Genomic DNA, 14,671 nt, shown 5'->3' on the forward strand with positions numbered 1-14,671 from the left:
TCTCTGAGAAATTTTTAAATTTTTTGGATGATTATAGCTAGTAATATTTTCTTAATAGCTAGAGATTCTCACATGTTTTGTTCATCACAAAGAGAAAGTGATAAACCCTCACTTACATAGGAAAGCCCAACTTTCAAAAGGAAACAAGGAAATCATAAGAACTCAGGGACATGAGGGTTAAATGGAATGATTAACCCTCACTGTCTAGGAGTGTATAAGTAGTATGGGGAAAGGCTTCAAACAGGAAGTTCATTCCTTTAACCTTCGAAAAGAAGAGAGGGATTGTCAACTGGGCCCAAGGAAGAGTTTGCAAATATGGTTGTCATGTTCGTTCCATCCTGCAGAATTATTCTCTCTTTGCTACTTGACTGTTAAGCAGAATGTATCTCCAGAGCTCCTATTTCCCTGATGTTCGCAAATAGGGTCCCTCTCCTTTCATGAATTTTACTGTTAATCACTTGGGGAAAATAGGTAATAAGTGATAACTTGGGACATTTATAGAGATTCCTAAGTTTTACTGCCATAGACCCTTTGGTTTATATTCCTGACTCTTCCTGAAATTGTCTACATTTGCTCCTTTGGTCTTTTACACTCTGTTATTCATTGGTTTCAGAAGGGGTTTCAATAATATCTCACCTTTTTATAGATCATTGCTTAGCACAGAAGATAGGGATTATTTTTTTTGTATTAGCTCCCTCCCCATAGTGAAGATCCAAGATCCAACAGATTTCTCCTTTGCCTGAAGTGGCAGTTTACATTTTTGACTCCAGATTGGGTGACACTCAGATCACTGATCTTTGTAAGAAATACATTTGTCAATTTTTCTCAAATGGAATAGAAGATTAGAGGAGTAGAAAAGGACAGAGATTTGGAAATACTCATAGATGAAGATTTCAGCTACAGAAAAAAAAGTGAGTAGGTGGGTATATAACTACTATTTTAGAGAAAGTAACACAGAAAGTAATCTCTTTTTCAGTCCTTGAACTATCTTTTCCTGGGCTCTTTCCTTCCAACAGTCAGAATCATTTGCTGTGATTAAGATGTCAGGTTGTCAGCTCCAGATGAATTTGCTTTCTGAAGGATGTTTTACATTATCTTCTTTGTTCATTAGGCTAGACTTGAACACATTATATATTTTTCTCATCTAAATGTCTAATGATATTAGTATTATTACTTCATAAATTATTTATGTATTTGTGTTCCATGTGTTTCTATAATTGTACATCATAAATATTCTTAGGCATGCATGGAATATTTGCTGTTCATTGAAAAGAAGCATTTAAGCTCATACAGAATTTTCTTTCTGCCAGATGGCATCCCTGGTGTTCAAACATTTGTGACCTTCTTTGCTCTCTTATTTCATTTACAGACATTACCTTTGATTTTTCTTACCTTTTTAGTAGAGGCTCTAGGTACTTAACTACCCATAAGTATGTGTTAGCCCTTTGCCTCCAAACTCTACAACCAAAAATCCTCTAATTTCTCCAACTAAAAAAAGTGCAACACTTTCATATAAATCCTTCTATGCACAAGATTTTTTTCCTGTCATTCACCTTCTCAAATGGCAACAGAGACTCTCATTACATATGGAATAAATGCAAACACCTTAGGCTGCCACCCATAGATTTTTGCTATTTTGTTCCCATCTGTTCACTGTCCTCACTACTCGTTTTTTTAATCCATATGTACCAAAGTAACCTATTCATTTTTCTCATCATATGTTCTGGGAAAGAGATGGAGACCAGGAGATATGCAGGCCAGGTATGGGTACTGATAAATTGACAAATGTCCTATTAGTGATCCAAGATGAAGAATGAAGTTCTTAGTGATTTCTATTAATAGGGACTCTTAAAGCCAGCAAGGGGAATAAAGTTGATTAATGGAATTATAGCTTTTGTGTAACTGTGGATGCAGGTATCTCTAGGTTGTGATGTAGGCTGTTAGGTGAAGGAATAATTCCATAACTTCTCTGAGTTCCCATCAAACCAATACCAATTCCTTGAGAGGCTGAAAATGTAGGAGCTGTGTCTGAAGGGCAATATGCCAAAATGGTAGTAATATCCTTTTGTCGAAAGAGTTATCATTCCAAATAAAGGAGTTCTCCATCTGTACAGGTAATAGAAGTATGAAGGACTTTCCACTGTAACCGTCAGAATCAGGGGAATCCTATCATGGTTGGGGGAAAGCAGTAAAGCTGCTAACATCATATTGAGAGGTGATGCTTACGGCAAAAAGATATGGTATTAAAAGCATAATTTACAGAGGATGTTGGAAACCACAGAGTATTGTCTGGTGCTCATGATAGGACTGTTGGGTCAGTGAAGTTGTATTTATACTAATTATGCCCACCTTGAACTTACTGTTATTACCATGAATGATGACTTTTACTCTAAAACACCTAAAAACGCCTTTCCCCGTCAGATACAGGTCCTAGCGCCTTGGCTAAAGTAAAGATACAAAAAATATATATAAGTGGTATAAATCCTCCCTAAACATTGCTTATAGGAAGGGCTCTGCCTTTTGCAACTTTTATCTCCCATTTTACAGTATATACTGCCTGTACTTGCCTGCACGGGGAGATACTCAATAACTATTCACTGAATATGTATAATATATATTCTCCTTGTCCCCAGGGGACAGATTCTAGAATCCTTCTGGGATAGTTACTTATCAACTCTTTATTGAGTACCAACTGTATACAGGTGCTATTCTAGGTTTTATGAATATAGCAGTGAACAGATTGAGCTTTCATTTCTAATACATAATGCCACAGGTTTTTCCACTCAAAAGCTCTTTTCCAACATTCTTTTTCTTTTCCTGACTAAATTGGAAAATGTGCAAGTCACACAGGTTTCCTCTGTGTGTGTGTGTGTGTGTGTTTGTTTGCAAAACACACAATTGGAAGCACTTATGCAAAGCACTGAGTGCAGCAAATCTGAGTCTGATTCCTGCTGCTACATTTATTAACTACATGAACTGTAGAAAGTTATTTAAATTCCTGCATTTTGGTTGCTTGTTTTTTGTGTGTTTTAATGTGAATACCATCATGAGGCCATACTTTGCTAAGGCTAAGAGCAGGTACTGAGATTAGACTGCCTGGTTTTGAATCCTGCCACTTATTAGCTGTGTAACCTTGGGCAAGTATCATAACCATTTTGTGCTTCAGTTTTCTCATCTGTGAAATAGGGATAACAACAGAACATTCCTCATAGAATTATTCTGAGGATTAAATGAGTTCCTATATAGGAGTACTAAGAATGGTACCTGACATATAGTGAGTGTTATATAAGCTAACTCTCACTACTGCTACTATTACTAATACCTTTCATGCAGTACTGGTGGAGAAATAATATGATGATATATGTCAAAATCTCCAGCCTAGTACCAGATACATAGCTACCTAATAAATGGGAATCGTTACTGAATTGATTAGCTGTTTTTCATCGTTTTATGAACCTCAAAAGCATCACTCTAATGATGAATAGTAGGAAGTGATGGAAAATTCTGAACTAAAGGAAGAGAAATTTTGAATGGAAGAGAGGCACCATAGCTATCTGGAGAAAAGTAATAACTGTCTGCATATGTTTCACTATTGGTCCACTGATACACTGTGATCTCCAACAGATGGAAGTAATAGATGTTGATACACTGTGATCTCCAACAGATGGAAGTAATAGATGTTGATTTATTATTATTTATTTTAATATACATATCCACTATAATTGTATTTCTACAATTGAAATCCAATCACGGTCACTCCTTATCTAACGTACTTAGATGGCAAATTAACTCGGAGGATCAAGTTCAAACTACCTCCTCGTCCCCACAACCCTCCATCTCCTCGGTGGAGAGATGATCTTTCACAATCTGACCCTTCTCACCTTCCTGGTCTCACTTCCTACTGATCCTTCACTAATCTACATTCCATTCCGACACACCAAGCCACTTTCATTTGTCAGTTGCATCAGTGCCTAGGCTCCCCGTGGGTCTGTGCTTTGAGTGCAATGCCTTCTTCATAATCTACTCACCCAGTTTAAAGACCATCCCTGCTGTGAAGATTTCCTTGACTCCAACACTTAACTGCTTCTGCTGTAATCCCATAGGTTTTAAACACAAGCCCCCAAGAGCATTGTTTACCTTGCTTTGAAATTGTATGTATGTCTTTATCATGACATGGAGTGAGATCCATGAGGGTAGGAACCATTCTTATCCATCCTTGGAGCTTGACATGTAGTGGGTTCAAGATGGAATATTTAATGCAATCATTAAATGGGTAACATAGTGAAAGGAACAAGGTAAGCTTTCTTATCATCACTTCACAGGTAAGAACACTGAGAATTTGAAGGTCAGTCAGTAACATCTACTGAGAACCAAATGAATAGTCTGCCTCCCAGATACACTGAACCTCATCTGGGAGGGCTGGCCCTTTAAGATACCTTTTCACAAATTCACTCTGACTAGCTGTGGTCTGTGAGTGCAGCCTGGCTCATTTGATTTGAGTCAATTTCTGCCTAATGTTGTGGCTCTCAATCCTGGGTGCACCTTATGATTGCATGGGAAGCACTATAGCTTGCTTTTAATCCTCTCTCAAAATAGTTCCTAGTAGGGTGCCTGGCCACTTAATGATACCCGTTAAGTATGGGAAAAGAAAAAATAACTTCTGAAACTGCCTTTCTTTCTTAGACTTCTAGTTCATTGGTTCTTTTCGGTTCATTATCATTGATATTTTGGTTTTGTACACTAAGTTCTTTCAAGTTTCATCACTAGCTTAAGTAGTTTCAATCTGGTTTTTGCTCCCTTACCCGTTCCCCAAAGACCTGTTTGCCCTTTCCTCAACTAAGCTAAGAAGTTGTAAAGTATATATTTGGAATTATAGTCAATCGAGGTTGAATTACTTAGCTGTATAACTGGCTTTTCATTTGCAGCTACTCATTCCTGACAATTTATGCTCTTAAAGTATCCATTTCTTTTAAAAGTGTTGTTTTTCAGTAAAAATTTCCAAATATTACTTAAATGAGTTCTATCATTAGCCAGGAACATGAAGAAAAGGAATTATTGGGACACTGTTATTTCAAACCCAGAGAAAGTCTCCAAGTTTTTCCAGTGGTCTTGGCACAAGTAGGTCATATAACTATTACCTGGCTACTTCCTTTGAGACCCCAAATTGGCTGTTGTTGACAATTATAATATGGGTTGAATTATGTCCCCCCCCCAAAGTTCATATGTTGAAGTTCTCAGAAATCGATTTGTATTCGGAGATAGGGTCTTTAAAGAGTTAATTAAGTTAAAATGAGATCCTTGGGGTGGGTTCTAATCCAATATGACTGGTGCCCTTATAAGAAGAAGAAATTTTGACACAGGCAGGTACAGAGGGAAGACCCTGTAAAGACACAGGAAGAAGAGGGTCATGAAGAAATCATGGAGAGAGGCCTCAAAAGGCACCAACTCTGCCCACACCCACCTTGATCTTGAATTTCAAGCCTTCAGGATTGCAAGAAAATTTCTGTTGTTTAAGCCACCTAGTCTCTGGTACTATGTCATGGTAGCCCTAGAAGACTAATACATAATTGTACTTATCTGAAGGGATTCTTGTAAGTGTTAAGTGAATTAATATATGTAAAACCATTTAGAATAATGTATAGAATAAAATACAGAATACTGTTATTAATATTGATATTAAAATGATACTTCCTTTGTTTTTGAGTTTTTCTTCCTTAGGATTTCCTTAAACTTTTATTCTCTACTACATTGTTTTTGCTTCTTCAAGGCTTAGGTCAAATGCTACCTCCATGAAAACCAATCAGATTTACTGTTTCCCTCCTTTGATCATTACATTTGTCATGCTGTATTGCAATTATTTGATTATGTGTCATTCTCCAACAGTATATGGGTTTAGCCACATGTAGCCACATATATTCTTCCTTCCAGCCCTTCTGAACCACTTGCAAGACCCCCAAAGCATACCTCTGTTTCTTCATGCTTCCTAGAACATTCCTGTTCTTTCCCTTCTATCACTTTCCCCATACTTCTGCTATTCGTTTTTTCAAAACTTAGGTTCAAGTGTCACTTAAGGTGAAGGGCCTTACCTGATACCACCTGCGATGGTTAATTTTAATGTGTCGACTTGACTAGGTCATTGTACCCAGCCATTTGATCAAACATTATTCTAGATGTTTCCATGAAGGTATTTTTTAGATGATATTAACATTTAAATTGGTAGATTTTGAGTAAAGTAGATTATTCTCCATAATGTGAGTAGGCCTCATTCAATCCATTGAAGGCTTCAATAGGAAAAAACTGACCTCCCCAAGTAAGAAGGAATTTTGCCAGCAGATTGCCTTTGGACTTTAGCTGCAACTCTTACCTGGGTTTCCAGCCTGCTTGTCTACCTACCCTGTAGATTTTTGACTTGCCAAGTTGCCACAAATGTTTGAGCCTCTCTCTGTCTCTTTCTCTGTTTCTCTCTGTGCCTTTCTCTCTCTGTCTGTTTTTTTTTTTCTTTCTCTCCCTTAATCTGTAAACACAATCTCACACACACACACACACACACACACACACCACACACACATCCTGTTGGTTCTGTTTTCCTGAAGAACTCTGAGTGATACACTGCCCATCCCCTACCTAATCAGATGCTATCTCCTCTCTCCCTCTTTCTCGGTTCTACCAAGATGCAAGTCATTAATGCCTCTGCTTCTCCCATGGCACTCACACTATACTGTGCTGTGTGATTGACCAGACCGCAACTCTCTTGAGGACTGGGACAAGTCTTCATACAATTTTGTATTTCCAGCTCCTGGCAAAATGCTTATTATTAATATATGCCAGACACTGTGCTAACTGGTGTGGGTCAGAGAGTAACACCACCTATAGATATATCCAACTCAAAATCATCAGCATCTCTTGGATTTCTCCTTCTCTCAGTTCTAATAGCTAACTGCTAAGTAAATGATTCTTTAATATTTAATTCACATTCCCTCTGAGAAGTTGATAAAAATGTGGGCTCTCTCCCAAGGAGACTATACAATTCTCATAAATTTTACATATTTTTGAACTACCCGAATCTAGCCCTATCGTTAGTGAGTAAGCACTGTGATGGACATTTGGTTTGCAGTGATCAATAAGACAACATCATTGTTCTCAATAGGTTCCCCATATACTGTTGGAGAATGACACATAATCAAATAATTGCAATACAGCATGACAAACGTAATGATCAAAGGAGGGAAACAGTAAATCTGATTGGTGTTTTCATGGAGGTAGCATTTGACCTAAGCCTTGAAGAAGCAAAAACAATGTAGTAGAGAATAAAAGTTTAAGGAAATCCTAAGGAAGAAAAACTCAAAAACAAAGGAAGTAACATTTTAATATCAATATTAATAACAGTATTCTGTATTTTATTCTATACATTATTCTAAATGGTTTTACATATATTAATTCACTTAATACTTACAAGAATCCCTTCAGATAAGTACAATTATGTATTAGTCTTCTAGGGCTACCATGACATAGTACCAGAGACTAGGTGGCTTAAACAACAGAAATTTTCTTGCAATCCTGAAGGCTTGAAATTCAAGATCAAGGTGGGTGTGGGCAGAGTTGGTGCCTTTTGAGGCCTCTCTCCATGATTTCTTCATGACCCTCTTCTTCCTGTGTCTTTACAGGGTCTTCCCTCTGTACCTGCCTGTGTCAAAATTTCTTCTTCTTATAAGGGCACCAGTCATATTGGATTAGAACCCACCCCAAGGATCTCATTTTAACTTAATTAACTCTTTAAAGACCCTATCTCCGAATACAAATCGATTTCTGAGAACTTCAACATATGAACTTTGGGGGGGGGACATAATTCAACCCAGATTATAATTGCCATTTTACTGATAAGGAAACTGAAGCACAAAAAGGTTAAGTAGTTTGCCCAAGTTTGCACAGCTACTGAGTATCACAACCAAAATTTGAATCCAAGCAATCTAGCTTCAGAATCTATGAGGCTAACCTCTACAATTTATTCACTCTCTGTTTATATAATTTCTTTAAAAATGAGAAATAGAATTCATTGACATATTTATTTGTTAAGATACCTCCATCCTGCTTGTGGTACACCAAAATTCCCACGGAGCAGAAATCTAAAACCTCTGCTCTAAGGGAATTAAAGTGGGCTCCTCGTATTAAACTGCAGAAATGATGGTTTCTGATGTGTGCAAGAATAACAGCAACAGTTAACCACTGTTGGGTGCTTACTGTGTGTTGGCACTGTCCTGGGTGTATTGTACACTTAATCTCAGTTATATCTCATGACACTTTGAAGTTTGTTATTATCCACATTTTGCAGATGAATAAACTGAGGCTCACACGGATTATCCTCTCACCCTTCACAAACCAATACCAGAAATTTATCCAGGTTTCTCAAGAAGAAGTTCTATGTTTCTGGCTTCTTTTTGTGCCCTCAAATCCCAGGGCAAAAATTAGGACTCGTTATTAAACCTTTGCTTATAACAGGTTGAAGGTGGATTTTGCCCTTTTGTCTGCATATCCTGCAGGGCTGTCCTATGTTCACAGCATGTACTATACCTCTTCCCTCAGCTCCTCTCTCTCCCACGTGCCTGCTGTGAATGTCAGCTGCCTAGATAAGACTCAGCACTTTCAGTGTCACTTCATGCGTGCTCACTGGCCTCCCTCAGGAGGAATTCTAAGCTGGTCCTCATGCGTAGGTCAAGGCCTAGACCCAGAATCCCATGTAGAGGCCATTCTCTTTGGTCCCCTTCTCTGTTGCCACTTGTTACCTACTAAGCTTGTGCTGGTCTATGGGTCCTCATGGCCTCTGGAGGGAAGTAAAAAGGGTTTCAGTTCCAGAAAGAAAAATCACAAGTCTTTAGGCTAGCGATGTTAATATTTCATAACTCTGCATTTATCTCTTCTCTGCACTTGAGAGGTTTTATAATCAAATGTTCATTTCTCAGGTAAAGTAAAATGACAAAGGATGCCTAGTTCCCACTTATGTGCATGACTCTAAAATGCTTGGAGAAAAACATTAATGCTTTGTCCATCTTTCTGCTTTAAGTACTAATTGCTAACGTTTTGCTTATTAGTGGAAGAGTATTTAACTTGGAATAGAACACCTGGGCTCTGGCCCTAGCTCTGCAAGCTGGGTATAATGGTAAAACTCACAGGAATCTGATATGAAATGCCAGATTTTCTACTGCATTCTAGTTGAGTGAGCATTGGCAAACTTTCAGCTCTTTGACTCAATATTCTCTTCTGTAAAATGGGATCAATAAAATAGTTACCTCCTTGATTTGCTGAGACTTAAATCAATAAGCAAGATATATCAAGAGGTTGCGTTACAGAAATTGCTTTATTATGAACACATTCTCCTGGGTTAGATTATTAACTCAAAAGAGTAGCACCAATTATCATGTAAATATTGCAACTATGTGCTCTGCACAGAGAAAAGGAAGATAAAAAAGATGTGGTTTCTCAGCTAGTTGGTAGCACTGATAGTCTCCAACGTACTTGTGCCTGCTCTGAAAACAATGTCTCTGCCTCAGTTTGGATTTGTTCCTCCCACAGTGAAAGAAAACAGGATGATGTGAGATAATTTCTGAAGTAAGTGGAGTGTTTAATTGATATTCTAGCATCTGTTTTTCTGTACCTTTCCAGCCCTGTTGACAAACCCTTCCCTCAGATACAAGGCTTAGTCAGAGAGTAACAGAAGTATTCAGGACCCACTCAGGGAGACTAAGGAAGGAGAAAACAGAATCACAGGCAGGGACAACTGCAGTGTCAGAGGAAGAAGCCCAGGTGCATCAGCCAGAAGATCTGGGTTCTCATCTACCTTAAGCACCTTACCAACTTTGTTCACTGTTTCCTTTTTTCTGTTATTATTATTATTATTCCACTTTAACCAGAACATGTGGCGTCTTCTGTGACATCTCACCACTGAGCTGTACTACTTGGCTAGCCACACATCATCTTTTTACCTGGATAAAATTTTTTCGCTGATTTCTTCATCCCTTGTTCCCTGCACATCAATTCTGACTGTCCTTCAGTCCCTTCTCCGTAGTGCAATGTGTGTACTCTTTAAAAAAGTTATCTGTTCATGTTATCTCTTGCCATCACAGATATAAACAGTGACTTCCTATTGCTCTTAGGAAAAATTAAAAATATTTCTCACATGTTCTCAACTGCCGTTCTTGATTTGGCCCCCATTTCCTCTCTAGCTTCATCTCAAACTGTTCTCTCCATAGATACATCAGTCATTTTTTTACATTTTCTGGCTGGACAGATATTTTTATTCCAAAGACATAGATCAGTGGAGAAATGTAGCATGAGGAAGGGATGTTAATATCATGATTTTTGAAGATACTGTGTGCTGTGCTTGAAGATGCTTTTGAGGCATTTCAATGGGGTGCCACTTAGGCAGCTGGGTATTTGGACCGAGATTTCAGAGCAAGATTTACTCTAACTATAAGTTGAGAAGCCATCAGCCTGTACATAATAAGTGAAGCTATGGGAGTAGTGAGACAGATGAGAGAATCTGACCTCCCATCAAAGGCCCTTGCAAATTCTATTATTTTTTCAGAAACACTCTTATACCACTTCTGTAAATACTCCTTCAACACCATTAAAGACTTTCCCAAATGCTGCAGAATCAATGAGGCCTCCTCACTAAATTGTATTACCATGTTGCTTCCTCCTATAGTATTTGCCCGTCTGTAATTACAGATGCATTTCTGAAATTACTGGTTAGTATCTATCTCCATCAATAGATCTAAGTACCACAAGGACAGAGAAATACATCAATACCTAGCAGAGAACCAGTTTATTATAGGTGCTCATAATATGTGTATTTAACTATTTATGAAATGGTTGAATAAATGAATGAAAAAGAATTCTCTAGTATTTGTGCATTTTTTACTGTAGCAGTGAATGTACTAAATCAAATCAGTTCCCTAATATCCAACTACGTTAGGCTTCTTTGTTAGTTGTTCTGTTTTTAAAAAGAAACTTTAAGAATAATTTTTTATTTACATAAATGTTGCAGAGTTTGCATATACCCCACATCCAGTTTCCCCTATTCTTAACAATTTACTTCAGTATGGAAGGTTTGTCACAATTAATGAAACAATATTGATACATTATTATTAACCACAATCTATACTTTAAGATTACTTCGTTGCTATCTAATATCTTTTTGTGTTTCAAGATCCCATCCAGGATGTCATATTACATTTAGCTATCATGTATCCTTAGGCTCCTTCTTGGCTGGGGCAATTTTTCAAACTTTCCTTGTTTTTGATGACCTTGACAGTTTTGAGGAGTACTGCTCAGGTATTTAATAGAATGCCCCTCTATTCGAATTTGTCTGATGTTTTTCTCTTGCAGACTGAAATTACATGTTTTGAGGAGGAAGATGAGAGAGGTAAACTCTGGGCATATTTCACAATGGTCACTCTCTCCCTCCCCCTACAGAGCCAGGAGAGGATCTTTCTCAGGTCTTCATTGTGAAAATCTGGCAGAGTTCTTGGAGGTAAAACCTCCAAATGTGTGGGAATATCCCCCTAAGACCATGGCTCCCAGGAGTTTCTCACATCGCAAGTTGTCCGTACTCAACCTCCAGCCATTCATCAAAGTGTTTAAGTTTATGGATCTAGCTGTTTCTCCTCTTGGTTAGCAAATTTCAGTTGAGTTCCTCTGGTAGCAGTTCCTCTGGCAAACTGCTTCCCCCAAAACTGTAGAGAATATCTCTACAGTTTTGGGGGAAGCAGTTTGCCCAGTTCTCTCATGGGTCCAAGAAAAGTTGTTGATTTTCTACTTGTCCAGCTTTGTCTTGTTGTAAGGATGGGTGTGACCAGACGTCCATGTTACTTTCATACATAAAACACATCCCTTCTTGTTTCCATCTGTGATCATCTTAACCTTTTCCTAAATCCTCTGTTGTGCATTTCATTGTTGCTCAGACTTCTAGAAAACCATCTAAATACAGTTTAAATGAATCTTTGGTAAGAAGATAATTTTTTTCCCAAAATGTCAGTGTGATTATCCACGTTAAACATTAGTATTCCGATGTGAGCCATTCTAGACATGGTTTGATGAAATTCACTGAAGATGAGACCCACTGATGAAGAATTTAAGCAAGATTAATACCTCATTTTAAAAGGTTGGTAAGGTGGGTAAGCACATTAATGGTTTCATCCATTACATCTTTTGGTGCTGAGAATTGATGTCCTTGTTCTACCTAGGTAAAGAATTTTTACTTCTTGGCAGAAATAAGATTATTTATAAATTGAACTATAGGGGTAATTTTTCTCAATTAACAAAACGCACAATGTTTGCATCAAGCTCTTATCTAGTAGCTCATTGTATATTAGGCTGTTTCTAAGTCAGTCAAAGTTTAATAGGGATGGGGAAGAGATTAATTATCAGAGGGTCTCCTTCTCATTAAAAAATAGGTTTACCACTTGAAAACTGGTGAACATTGTTTAAGCATGTTTAAATATCATTTAAACATTGTTTAGCACAAATAAAATGTCTTATAAAATATTGTCTATAATAAAATTCTCTTTTATTAAAATACATATTTAATGTTATACTTGTATATTTTAAAAACTGCAACAAAAATATGGAGCAAGTACATATGATTTTTTTCTTTTCTCCTTTTTGCTTGTTTATATTTTCTGAATTGTATGTAATGAACAAGTAATGCTTTCATGAAAAGAAGAAAACTGTAGATGTTAAAATAAAAAGAATAATTCATAAAATTATAGGACTTGAATAGACTTAAGCCAGTTCCTAATTTCTTCAGTTGAGGAAATGGAGGTACACACAGAAAAAACAATCTTCTTGAATCCTCTGTTTCCCCATTTCTGCTTAAAGAATAATAACCATTTTTGAAGAACCAACTCAAATATACATGGCTTTGGCATTTCTATGCATGTCTCATGTCTCTCACCAATTGTAGAGTTCTTCCAGTATAACAAGAATCATGAGTAGAAGGAAAAAGAGGAAGAAATGCTATGGGGATGAGGATGGCTTCTATTTACCATCTGTCCAACACTTAACCATATATCTTACTTATGTTATTTTAATTAATCAGTTTTTAATTTTTTTATTTACAATGTTTCCGGGTAAAGCGATTCGCTTATACACATATACGTATATACATACATATATACATATTATTTTCAGATTTTTTTCTATTATAGGTTATTACAAGACATTGAATATAGTCCCCTGTGCTATACAGTAGGTCCTTGTTGTTTATCTCTTTGACATATAGTAGTGTATATCTGTTAATCCCAAATTCCTATTTTATCCCTCCCCTCCCTTTCCCTTTGGTAACCACAAGTTTTTTTCTATGTCTCTGAGTCTATTTCTGTTTTATAAATAAGTTCATTTGTGTTGTGTTTTAGATTCCACATGTAAGTGATATCATATTATATTTGTTGTCTGACTTACTTCACTTAATATGATAATCTCTAGGTCCATCCATGTTGCTGCAAATGGCATTATTTTGTTCTTTTTATGGCTAAATAATATTCCACTGTATATACATACAATATCTTCTTTATCTATTCATCTGTCAAAGGACATTTAGGTTGCTTAATTAATCCTTACAATACCTTCAAGACATAAATACTACTCCCATTTTGCAGATGAATAAAAGGAAAATTAAACAGGTTAAGACCTTTTACAAGTTTCCTTTGTCACAACCCACAGAATTCAGGTTTTTGCACAGGTTCAAATTTCTCCAAAACTTAACATATAGCAAGTACTCAGTAAACATATTTAAGAATTGAGCTATTTAGGAACCATTTGGTATTCATGGACCAGATTTTCAGTGTTTATCAGCAGCTTGCTGATCTCTCAGTTAATTCACAATTAAAAACAACTTTGACCACAACTAGTATTTGAAGTCCAGATTCTCTAAGCAAATAGAATTGCTTTTCATCACAGAAAAAGTGATCACCACTGCTGCCATCTGACTTCCTTGTTCTCTTCTTTATTGTACTTCAAAATGTTTTCTCAAAATAATTATTTGTTTGCTTGAAGTATTATCACTTTCTTTTTTAGACCCATCCTCTTGACCATGCACTAACCTTTTATCTCTGAACTTAAATTCTAGAGCTAAACAACAGTAGCTTATATATCTAGCACTTTCATAAAAATTATCACATTGGATAATTTGGAAACAGGACAGATATTATTACTTTCATTTTAAGGATGAGAAGGCTAAGTCTTCAAGTGGTTCAGTGATTTGCTTATGAGCTTATACAACTTATACAGCTCTTAAACCACAGATCTAGGACTCAAGGGGAGTTCTCTGACTCCAAATATAGTGTTCTTCCCTCTATGTTATATGGTCTGATAACACAAAGCCATTTTCTTTATCGCACCTTTAATGATCCACTATAAATTCTGCTGTAGCTTAGTTTTGCTTCCATTCTTACTAGACCTTTTTGATCCCATAGTTTTTTAGCTTTTGTTCCAGTTAGAGTTTTTAATTGCATGCAGCAGAAACTCACTCTGGCTGATTCAACAGGAAACAAATTTGCTGAAAGGATATTGGATAGGTGAGGAGATCATGGAGAAGCAGGTTGAGAAACAGATGGGAACAAGGGAGGAAGGAGGGCAGCAGTCAATCATCTGCCAAAACCATGCTCTAGAACAGGGG

General features: G+C 36.9%; 1 protein-coding gene across 1 annotated transcript in view; it reads left to right on the top strand.

Annotated features, from left to right (window-relative positions):
- Positions 1–14,671, top strand: part of TYR (tyrosinase) — a 115,164-nt gene that overhangs the window by 86,740 nt on the left and 13,753 nt on the right. The window lies entirely within an intron of this gene.

The sequence above is a fragment of the Balaenoptera borealis genome (assembly GCF_965194805.1).
Source record: "Balaenoptera borealis genome assembly, chromosome: 11".
NCBI lineage: Eukaryota > Metazoa > Chordata > Mammalia > Artiodactyla > Balaenopteridae > Balaenoptera > Balaenoptera borealis.